At 40.8% G+C, this 12,078-nt stretch overlaps 1 protein-coding gene across 1 annotated transcript in view; it reads left to right on the top strand.

The window, feature by feature from the left end:
* Nucleotides 1-12,078, top strand: part of SCAF8 (SR-related CTD associated factor 8) — a 143,130-nt gene that overhangs the window by 116,110 nt on the left and 14,942 nt on the right. The window contains exon 22 of the transcript XR_012715318.1: nt 9,385-9,475. The gene's annotated coding sequence lies outside the window, so the exon portion shown is untranslated. The remainder of the gene's footprint in view (nt 1-9,384; nt 9,476-12,078) is intronic.

Genomic DNA, 12,078 nt, shown 5'->3' with positions numbered 1-12,078 from the left:
CACCAGACATGAACATCATTGAGCATGTTTGGGGTAGGATGAAAGAGGAAGCTTGGCAGACATCTGGGAGGCTGTAAGACTGCATTCTGTGCTATTACTGATGAATTCATCAATAAATTGTATGAATCATTGTCGAAACGCATGGTTGCCGTCCTTCAAGCTGATGGAAGTCATACAAAATATTAGAAATGGCTCTAATAGCACCACAACTTCATTCACCAATGTTAGGAAACATATCTTTGTAATTGAACTGAATTATTGGTTTGATTTTCACATTATTTCATGTGGGCGATAAAACTTTAGTCTTACAAAATCTGACCTTTCTGTGTTCATTAAATGATCAATATTTCAGCGGTGAAGCCAATTTACTTTCTTAATAAAAACACATTTGGGAGGGTTTCAGCTTTCATTTCTAGTCATTTCTAAAACCAATGGATGAATTTAAAGTTAGTTTATAAGCTTTTGATTTGATTGAAGTGACAGAACTTATACGAGCGTGGGAGGTTCTGATAATAGAGGATGTAAGTGTTAGGTCATTGAGTGAACGGAGAACACGGGTTGGGCGGTAGACAGAGATGAGGGAAGAAATGTAGGGAGGTGCGGCATTATGGAGAGCCTTGTGGATGAGGGGGATAACTTTATATTTTATTCTATAATGAATAGGCAGCCAATGTAGCGACTGGCACAGACCAGAGGCATCACTGTAGCGTCTAGCCTGATAGATGAGCCTGGCCGCTGCATTCAGAATAGATTGTAGAGGGGAGAGTTTAGTGAGGGGAAGACCGATTAGTAAGGAGTTACAGTAGTCAAGGCGAGAATGAATCAGAGAGACAATAAGTGTCTTTAGTGTATCTCTGGTAAGGAAAGGGCGTATTCTGGAGATGTTTTTGAGGTGGAGTTGACATGAACGTGTGAGTGATTCAATATGAGGTGTGAAGGAAAGGTCTGCGTCAAACATGACCCCGAGGCAGCGGGCATACTGCCTAGGAGTTATAGTAAGGCCTGAGACTTCAATGGATATATCAGGGACAGATCTATTAGATGGTGGAAACAGTAGTAGTTCAGTCTTAGAGAGATTTAGTTTCAGATAGAGCGAGGACATGATATTAGAGACAGCAGAGAGACAGTTGCTGGTGTTCTGTATGAGTGCAGGGGTGATGTCATGGGAAGATGTGTATAAATGGGTGTCATCAGCATAAAGATGGTACTGGAAGCCAAATCTGACACAAGATCAGATAATCTGCAGATTCTTGTACAGAATTGGCTCAATGTTATCTGTAAGTTTACAGAGAGAGATAACAGATTCGGCTTTATCAGCAAAGTGCAATTAGCTGAATGGATTGTCCTCTCGGCAGTGAGTAAGTGACGTCACTTGTCCTATCTCCCAGGTCCGTGGTTATAGCAACAATGTGTAAACAATGGGAAAAATAAATTCACATTGCAGGCAAACAAAGAAGAATTTCTAAAGCAATATATTTAGAAAAAGTCTTTAATTTACATGAGCTACCAGTATAGATAGGATACATAAGATGAGAACCCCTTTAATAAATAAAATAAATACTGGTAGTAATAAACACCCTATGTTCTTTTGACATTAAAGGATCCCTTTGTAATACTTGTACAATTGCTGTAATTCTTTTAGTTTGTGGAATATTATACGTAACTGGGTTTACATGAGATGTCACTCACAGTAGATATAAGATCTGCAGAATCGAACATACTTTTGCAGTATGTGATGAACATAGTCTGACAAATTGCATGTGAGTGAGTTTATACCTGAAATAATTGGAGGGCCTGGCGAGTTGCATTTATCTTTATGAATCTTGAGCTAATAATAAAAAAAAAAATGCCATCCTATGGTTTTCCAGAGTTACGAATTGTTTTTTGTTTTCAATGAGGATGGCTCAGGCAATGCTTCTGTTTTAAATTGTGATATTCATCAGTAAATTTGGTTGATGGATGGTTGGTTAAGATTGAATAGTAATGATTATTGGATAAGATCATTAGGGCCTCTTCTATATAATTTGTTCTATCCTGAATGACAATGCCACCACCTTTACCTGCACTTATTACAATATCGTTGTTGGCTGCCAATTCTCTAAGCGCGATTTATAGCTAGTCCTCGTTTGTCTTAGAGTCGGGACTGTGTTCCTTTCTTTTTCCCCTTTCTTTTTCTTCTACTCCCGCTTTTGATTTTCTTTTTGTAGTTTTCCTAGTTACAGGTGTTTGATTGAAAAACTGATTCGTGGGATTTTGCTTAGTTGAATCGGGTTGGATAGTTGAGGTCTGAGCATAGAGGTAATGGTTTCTTTGGTATGCTAGGATGTTTAAGGAGTGAGTTAGAAAATTGAAAATTTTGAAAATTTGGGGAAGACAGTGAAGGAACTGGATGCGCAGGTAGTATTTTCATCAATCCTCCCAGTTGATGGTCATGGCATCAGGAGATGGAATAGAATACTAGAGGTAAACACCTGGCTTCGACGGGACCATGGCGTGAATTACCTCTATGATGGACTCCTTGCTAGAGACGGGATACATCTCACAAAACCTGGGAAAAACATATTTGCCAGAAGACTTGCCACACTCATCAGAAGGGCTTTAAACTAGAAGAAGAGGGGATGGGAAGAAAAAAGAAAGACATGAACATGCAGCTAAAAGACATACTTAACAAGGTTACTAGATGTGGTAAAGAGGACCCAAGACAGGATACTCAGAAGGAAATTACGAAAAAGGATGCAGCAGAGCACAATCTGAAATGTTTTTACACAAACGCACAAAGCATGGGAAACAAACAAGGAGAACTAGAGCTGATGATACACAAGGAAAACTATGACGTCATCGGCATCACAGAAACCTGGTGGAACGACATGCATGATTGGAACATACAGATGGAAGGATACAACTTATTCAAAAAGAATAGAATAAAAGAGGGGGTGGAGTTGCATTGTATGTTAAAAAAGAACACATCTCCACAGAAATTACAGTTTTACAGAATGATAATCTACTGGAAATTATTTGGATGGTAATTCAAGGGAAAAACAATTTTAAGGACATCATACTAGGTGTTTATTACAGACCACCAGGACGGACAGAAGACATGGATGAGATTTTTTCACAGCAAATGACCACGCTCTCAAAGAAACATGAAATAGTGATCATGGGAGACTTCAATTACCCTGACATTCATTGGGAAACCCACACAGCCAAGAGTAAAGGCTCCATCAAATTTTTATCCTCTCTAGCAGACAACTTCATTGCCCAGCTAGTAGAAGACAACACGAGAGGAACATCCATTTTGAACCTAGTCCTAACCAACAAAGAGCACATGGTTGAGGGACTACGGGTAGCAGGGACACTGGGATTCAGCGATCATGCTATACTTGAGTTTGGGGTTGCAAGAAGAAGACGACCTGAAAAGACAGACTTCAAGGCTCGACTTTAGCAGGGCAGACTTCAAGAGCCTGAAGGCAAGGGTTAGCAGAATTCCATGGTGCAAAATTCTTAAGCACAAAAATGCACATGAAGGGTGGGAAATCTTCCGTAGGGAAATCATTAAAGCACAGGAACTAACAATACCTAGAAGGAAGAAAAATGGGAAGCACCTAAAAATATCAGGATGGATGACCAAAAAATTACATAACCTGCTAAAAAGGAAAAAGGAAACATACAAAAAGTGGAAGATGGGAACTATACCTAAGGAAGAGTACACAGCAGTCTGCAGACTCTGCAAGACAAGCATCAAAGGAGCTAAGGCTGAACACGAATTGAAGCTTGCAAAAGAGGCAAAGAGTAAGGTAAAAGGATTTTGGGGATATGTTAAAAGCAAAAGAAAAGTGAAGGAGACCATTGGAGTCCTGAAGAATGACAAAGGAGAAACAGTTAACATGGTGGAACAGCAGGTGGAGCTACTAAATTCATATTTTGTATCCGTCTTCTCCCAAGAAACTAATGGAAATATCGACATTAATGGTGATGGAGATGAGGGGAAGGAGGACTCCAAGCTGACTATAAGGTCTGGTAAGAGAGCATTTAGCCAAGTTACAGGAAACCAAGTCCCCAGGACCAGATGATTTACACCCCCAGAGTCCTGAAAGAGATAGCAGAGGAAATAACAGAACCCCTTGCTATAATCTTCAGTAAGTCATGGGAAACAGGAGTGGTCCCTTTAGATTGGAAAAGGGCAAATGTTGTCCCCATCTACAAAAAGGGGAAAAGGGACGATCCAGGAAATTACAGGCCGGTAAGTCTGACCTAGATAGCAGGAAAAATCTTTGAGCAAATTGTCAAGGAACATTTACTTCGGTACCTGGATGGGAAGGCATTAATTAACCAGAGCCAGCACGGCTTTATGACCAATAAATCTTGTCAGACTAACCTGATTTCCTTCTACAACAAAATCACTGAATGGTTGGACCAAGGGAATGCCGTGGACATAGTATATCTTGACTTCAGTAAGGCATTTGATAAAGTATCACATAACCTTCTTATTGAAAAAATGATTAAGTATGGCTTTGACAAAAAATCAGTTAGGTGGATTCACAACTGGCTTAATGATCGGGCACAACGAGTAATACTAAATGGCTACACATCGAACTGGAAGAAAGTCAAAAGCGGGGTGCCGCAGGGCTCTGTCCTGGGCCCAGTACTTTTTAATATCTTTATTAATGATCTGGACGATGGAATTATTGGGGAACTCATAAAATTTGCAGATGATACGAAGATAGAAGGAATAGCCAACACTAGAGAGGAGAGAGAGTGTATTCAAAAGGACTTAGACACACTGGAACAATAGGCTGAGGCGAACAAAATGGTATTTAACAGGGACAAATGCAAAGTTCTACATCTGGGTAACATAAATGTAAAAAACATATATAGTATGGGAGGAATAGAACTAAGTGATAGCATAGGGGAAAAGGACATGGGCATAATAGTAGATCACAAATTCAACATGAGCCAACAGTGCGGTGCTGCTGCAAAAAAGGCTAATAAAATTCTGGGATGTATTAAGGCAAGCATTGAATCTAGATCAAGAGAGGTCATTATTCCGCTGTACTCTTCCCTGGTCAGACCACACCTGGAATACTGTGTACAGTTCTGGGCGCCTCAATTCAAGAAAGACATCGATATATTGGAGCAAGTCCAGAGAAGAGCAACCAAAATGGTGGAAGGTCTGCAAACCATGTCCTATGAGGAGCGGCTAAAAGAACTGGGATTGTTTCGTTTGCAGAAGAGAAGGCTGATGGGAGATTTAATAGCAGTCTACAAATATCTGAAAGGTAGTCACAGTGCAGAGGGATCTACCCTATTCTCATTAGCACAAGGAAGTACAAGAAGCAATGGGATGAAACTAAAGGGAAAGAGATACAGATTAGACATTAGGAAAAACTTTCTGACAGTGAGGGTAGTGAGAGAGTGGAATAGGCTGCCACGGGAGGTGGTGGGCGCTCCATCAATGGAAATCTTCAAGCGGAATCTGGATAAACATATAGCTGGGATGATTTAGGAAAACCTGCACTCGCAGGGGGTTGGACCCGATGGCCCTTGAGGTCCCTTCCAACTCTACCAAAAAGTAAAGTAAAGAGTGCTCAAGGTAGTGCTAAAAAGAAGAGGATGATCTAATTTTTGGATGAGTCATGTATAGATGCAATAGATGTATTATGAACTGCAATGAGAGACTCGTGTAAGAGAATTGTGGGGCTAGACTTTTCAGAGTCTAGTATGGAATGTTCATGGGCAGAGGGTTCCAGGGGGTTTATCCCAAAAGTAGTAGGGAGTAATGACAGATGAAAGGGTACAAGTATCTGGCCAGTCTAATAATGGGTAGAGTGGAAGATACATCACTTTCATTAGCAGAAATCTTTGGCTTTCTATAGTTGTATATTGAAGAAAATAAGAGAGAGCGAGTATCCTTAGTTTTTTCTGGTGCAATTTCCCAGCATGATAGTACATTCATGATATACATAGAAAACGGGTATCTTATTAATGAAATCTACTTACATTTTACCTAGAATTGCAGGGTAATCTGCAAAAAGAGAAAGGAGCTGTAAGAAATAGCTAAAGCTGTGATAGTTTGTAGCCTGGGTATAATATTGCTTCTATTCTGACCTGATTCAAGGTTAGAGAATTAAAGGGAACATTAATACTAAATAGATAAATCAATGAATAAGATAGATAGATAGATAGATAGATAGATAGATAGATAGATAGATAGATAAATATATTTACAAGTGTATCACTTTATCTCAACTCTTTTACTCCTGTATAATTTCTATTTATTATTCAGGGTTTATCTCATGTAACTTTCCTGTCTCCCACACATGCACAATTGGAATCTTTCTCCATAGTCTTATCCTTTTTTTCCTACAGAGCACTGCAACCTACATATCCTTTCCTCCCACATATACAAATCATATTGTGCAGTACATTTGCTCTGAACATATTATGTTATGCACAGTATTATATCATGCTGTCCAATAACTCTTTTTTTCCTCTCTCCATTTGTTCACATTTTCTTTTTCTTCAAACTGACTCATTCTAGGACATATGGACATTCTTACACTGTGAATGAATATGCATAGATACATGGATTCTAAGAACACAACGTATTAAGCGGAAAGACATTGCCTAGAATCTGTTTTTATTTACTCAGATGTCTCTGATCTATTAGACTAAGGAATCTTTTACTAAACCTTCCGACACTGACTGTACCGCCAGATTACAAAATTAATGCATAATATTAATCTAAATAGTTATTTACTTATTGCATACGGTGGTTTAGCTTACCTTTATTATACAATTTGATGTTAGGGCAGTCATGAATTCATCAAATTAGTCCTAGGTTTACCACCTTTGCTTTAGTCTTTCCACCTACTGAACTGCTCCTTTTACCAACATGCCCACTCCTGGGGGCTATATATATATATATATATATATATATATATATATATATATATTTTTTTTTTTCACAAGCATTTTTGGTGGGAGAAGAGGAGGCAGCAGCGATGTATCACTGAATGAGGGGAGAGACACAGCACTGGTATGACTCACTCTCTAGGCCCAAGGAGAATGGTGGGAGTTAGGGCCAAGATGGCAACAGTTACAGATCAGTAGAGTTACGAGAGAGATGCACTGATGTGATTAATGGTGGTGATGATTCCTCCCGGTTATTGGATGGTGTTAGATGTGAGAAGCTTTTGACGTTAAGAGCAAATAATGAAGCAGGAGAACCTGTAGCAAATACCTCAAGGCACTGAAATATAAAACAGTCTAAGAGTCTTCAGTAGTTGATACCTTTTTTAATGGCTAACTAAAAATGATGGACAGATTGCAAGCTTTCGAGGCTCTAGGCCTCTTCCTCAGGCATAGGACACATAGGAATAGAATGTTTGGTGGAAGAGTATAATGGTAATTGGTATATACAAGTAAACAATTCATCAGTTCACAAGGTCCTTATCAGTTCGCAGAGTGGACTTTATGGCTGCTTTGATTAGTGATGTGATGGCTTGTTCCTGTAGGTGGCTATAAAGCCATGTGACAGATTCAACCCACCCCCTGGAGTGTGTTCAACAAGGTCATCAGGTTGTATTCATACATTTTTCTGTCTTTCTTGAATTTGAAGTTTCCCCTTAAAAACCCAAATTTTCATGTCATTGATGATATTATGATCTTGATTGCAAAAGTGTTTTGGCACAGGGAGGTCCATTCTCTGCTCTGTAATCGTGTGGCATTCTAAGTTTCTGACCAGTTTCACCTACACACATGCCCCCGGTGGGACATTTGGTGCATACTAGTGTTGAGCAAGTAGTATTCGATCGAATACCTTGCCGGCATAGGAATGCGTGTAATCGGCCAAAAACCAAGGGGTTAAACTTATCGAATATTCAAAGAATTTAACCCCTTTGGTGTTCGGCGGATTAAACGCGTTCCTATGCCGGCGAGGTATTCGATCGAATACTACTCTCTCAACACTAAAGCATAATATTAAATACACCACATTGGGTGTGGTGCAGGTACCTAGGATCTTGTAGTCTACAAGATATAGTTGATCTAGACAAACAGGATAGCTCAGGTGTGTACAGTAAAAGTGTGTTACAGTAAAAGTGTAGAGCAGTGCCACTTGGCTGTTTTCATAGGTCCCACACTGGTGATTGGGACTTATAGCCAGTTATTCCAGTCTCAGCTATGATTATCCAAGATAGGAATAAATTATAACCTAACAGGTCATAGGGGCTTTCCCACTTTAAAAGTGGTAGAATATCCCTAAGATATCTCTGGGTCCTCAACCATAGCAGCCACAATATTAGTGTAGTGTGTGTTCTCTATTATTTTTTTCCTGCACAAAGGTGTCCCAGTTACTTGCTGGACAGAGAAATGTAGCTCTCCAGTTCTCTGGACACCCAGACAGCTGGGAGAGATACTTTGCAAGGCAAACTGACCGTAGCTGGGAATGCCGCACTAAAGTTCTCAATCAATCATTGCTCCTGAGGTTGGAAACCCATTGATTATAAATGGGTAGGAGGATGCTGTAAGAGGTAGACAAGACATGATACGGCTGAAGTACAGCACCTAGAGACAAGTTTACCTCCACACAAACCTAATGGAGTGATAGTCCATCTTTATGTGGAGATAAAACTCTCTAGACACTCTAAATTCTCTTGGGTTTCTCTAGATACTCCAAACTCTCTAGGGGCTCCTTATCACACGTGTACCTTCAGCTATGTCCTTCTCACTACTGCACTGGCTTGAATGGTGTATGGATCTTCTATTGTGGGTATGGATTGACAATATTGCATGGACAGATAAGAACAATGAAGGGTGGCAAAGAAGTTGGAAAGATGGATTTTTTTCTTTAATAAAATATATTTCAAAGTTTGCTATAATTTATAAAAATAAATTTGTAAGTTTAGGTAGCCTTTAAAACAATCTAATGCTAAATTCACATCTGCACCGAATATTTCCAATGGAGACTCTGCTGCAGAAACCTCCAAAAATCAGTGGAAAGTCTGGCATGGAGGACTTTTCACTCCACTGCTTTCATTATGATAATGGCAGATACCCGGCGGACCCCATTACAGTCATTGGGGTTCCCCGATGTCTGTGTGTAACCGCTATTTTAGATGTTGCAGATGTGAACCTAGTCTAACATTATTAATGTAATACTAAGAGAAATGAAGATATTTTAGTCACAAGTCAAAAACTAAAAATGAAATATAGCAAGATAAATATAATAGCGTTTGTGTGATGGATCATGTTCTTTGCTGGAAAATTGTTTCAAGTAAATATTAAAACTAGACTTTTGTATCTGATGAAGTAAATATGTATTTTTATGTATCTTATCCTGCATGATACATTGCTAAAATGGAGTGTGTTTTTTCTCCATATTAGGTGGTGTTTGTTTCTTGGAAAACAGAAGGGAAGTATTGGACTGAGAATCAGCATCATTATAGCAGATATAAAACATGGTCCCATAGATGATGTAAGTCTGCAATAACCTTTTACCAATGTCATAAATCATAAGTTTACTGTACACTATGTAATGCAGTAGATCGTATTAGAATGTCTGCAAAGGGTGAAGTGCTGTGGATTTTTGGCTTAACTAACACGCGTTTAACATGTTTAACTAACCAGTGTCTGTGAGCACATGAAACCAGCACAGATGACATAAGAGATTGATGGCGCTGACAACAGGAGTTCACAAATGGCATTTGAAATCTTAAATTTTGAGGCACAATTCACATTTAACAGAAATGTCAACGTGAGAGACCGGTTCACAGGGTGGTTTTTGAGCAACGCCCATTTAGAATTGAGTAGATTCAGGAAATTTGCATGGCTAAACATATTCCAGCCCCCTATATTAAAGAGACCGTGCAGGAATATTCTTCTACCCAATCTTACATAAAAGGTAACTGTCTCACACCCTGCCAGTATTGTGCACAGGTCAGTGGCGTAACTAGGAATAGCGGGGCCCCGTCGCGAACTTTTGACATGGGGCCCCCTCGACACCGAAGATCTCGACCGAGTCCCTCCTACGCATTCCTGCGCGCTCTATTATGTTCCGTACTGGCCCCTGCACACAGTATTATACCCAATAGTGGCCCCTACAGGACTAAATACTTTCACGTCACCCGCTGACCGCTATACCAGGACAAATTGTGGATAAAAACTCTGGTCATGTGCATTACAATTTAGTAACTCCATGTGCCTCATATTAATAGCAGTTAACCCCATCATCTCCCTCACATTAACCCCTGTGTGCCTCACCATAAGAGTTACTGATATGTGAGAGACATGGAGGTAATAATAAAGTATCTTCATTATTATTACCCCCATATGTCTCACATATCAGTAACTCTTATGGTGAGGCACACAGGGGTTAATGTGAGGGAGATGATGGGGTTAACTGCTATTAATATGAGGCACATGGAGTTACTAAAACACAAGTAATCACCCCATATGCCTGACATTAATAAGTAACCCCAGTACGTACCTGTGTAGCTTTAGTTTCATTTTCCTTCTTCCTTTCTTCCTCCAGTGCAGGACGGCATGAGCTCGGCAGGGATAAGCCCCGCCTCCTCCTCTCATTGGTGGGCAGAGGACAGCAGAGAAAGGGAGGGGGGGAGAGAGGGGGAGCATCTGAAGCGCTGACAGGAGCCAGAGCTGCAGCTCCTGTGTCTCAGCCGTTGCTGCAGCTTCGGGGCCCCCTGTTGGTGGAAAGTATTCCACTAGCAGGGGGCCCCGATCATTATACTCGGGGGTCCGAAAAGACCTCCGAGAATAATGATAGCAGCGGTAGCAGCTGTCACCGGACCCCTGATGTCCCGGGCCCTGTGGCAGCTGCTACCGCTGCTATGGTGGTAGTTACGCCACTGGCACAGGTAGTGTCAGAGACATAACTAAAGACTCATGGTACAGAAGCTCAGCTTAAGCCCCCTGTACAACTCATGACGGTCAGCCACATGACATGCATACATTTTAGCATCATTTACATTTCCCCTTTCTATCTGGGCACCATGAAGACTTGCTTATAACATGTCTGTGAATACAGACTTCATTAATTCCTATCCCCTGCTGATCCCTCACATAGTGATCATTCCCCCATGTATGCCACAGCCTTCCGCACAGAATCTCTACATGACTATATACTGCTGACCAACAGCTAAATTGGGTGAATCATAGATGTTCTCACTCAGTATCAATGGGCAGAGGTAAAATTTGTGATGCGACTATTACAAGCCATTCCAGTCAAAGCTGCACTATAGCTGCAGAAGAATTAACAAAGGCACTTGTACGAGTGCAATAATCTGTAGAGTCGTCCCCAACAGATCACTTAATGACAATAAGGATCAGTCACCAATAAAGTTGAGTTGGATAACCTCCTTAAGGAGCGAGGCTGCAGATGTAGTTTAGCAGGTAAAGTATGCAGAGGTTGTACAAAAAGTTTAAAGAGGCTCTATCAGCAAAATCCTGCTGATCGAGCCCCACATATGCGTGAATAGCCTTTAAAAAGGCTATTCAGGCACCGTAAATGTTATATTAAACTACCCCCCAGTTTTAAAATAATACCCTAAAAAAGAATGTGATCTACTTACGCATCGTGCACGCTGGGCGGGCATTCAGGTTGTGCCGTCTTCTTCATCCACGCCTCTTCTTCCTCCGATGTCCTCAGGTCCTGTCCTCCGGCACTTGCGAACTGACATTGATAGAAAAAAATGGCCTGGGCGCATGCGCAGTAGCATGCAGCTTCTACTACGGCTACTGCGCATGCGCCCAGGCCATTTTTTTCTATCAATGTCAGTTCGCGAGCGCCGGAGGAGGACGGGACCCGAGGACATCGGAGGAAGAGGAGGCATGGATGAAGAAGACGGCGCAACCTGAATACCCGCCCAGCGTGCACGATGCGTAAGTAGATCACATTCTTTTTTAGGGTATTATTTTAAAACTGGGGGGGGGGGGGGTAGTTTAATATAACATTTACAGTGCCTGAATAGCCTTTTTAAAGGCTATTCATGCATATGTGGGGCTCTATCAGCATGATTTTGCTGATAGAGCCCCTTTAAAATGTAAGATGAGTCTGCAGCC

Source organism: Leptodactylus fuscus, chromosome 3 (assembly GCF_031893055.1).
Source record: "Leptodactylus fuscus isolate aLepFus1 chromosome 3, aLepFus1.hap2, whole genome shotgun sequence".
NCBI lineage: Eukaryota > Metazoa > Chordata > Amphibia > Anura > Leptodactylidae > Leptodactylus > Leptodactylus fuscus.
This window is presented reverse-complemented; position numbering and strand designations above follow the sequence as displayed.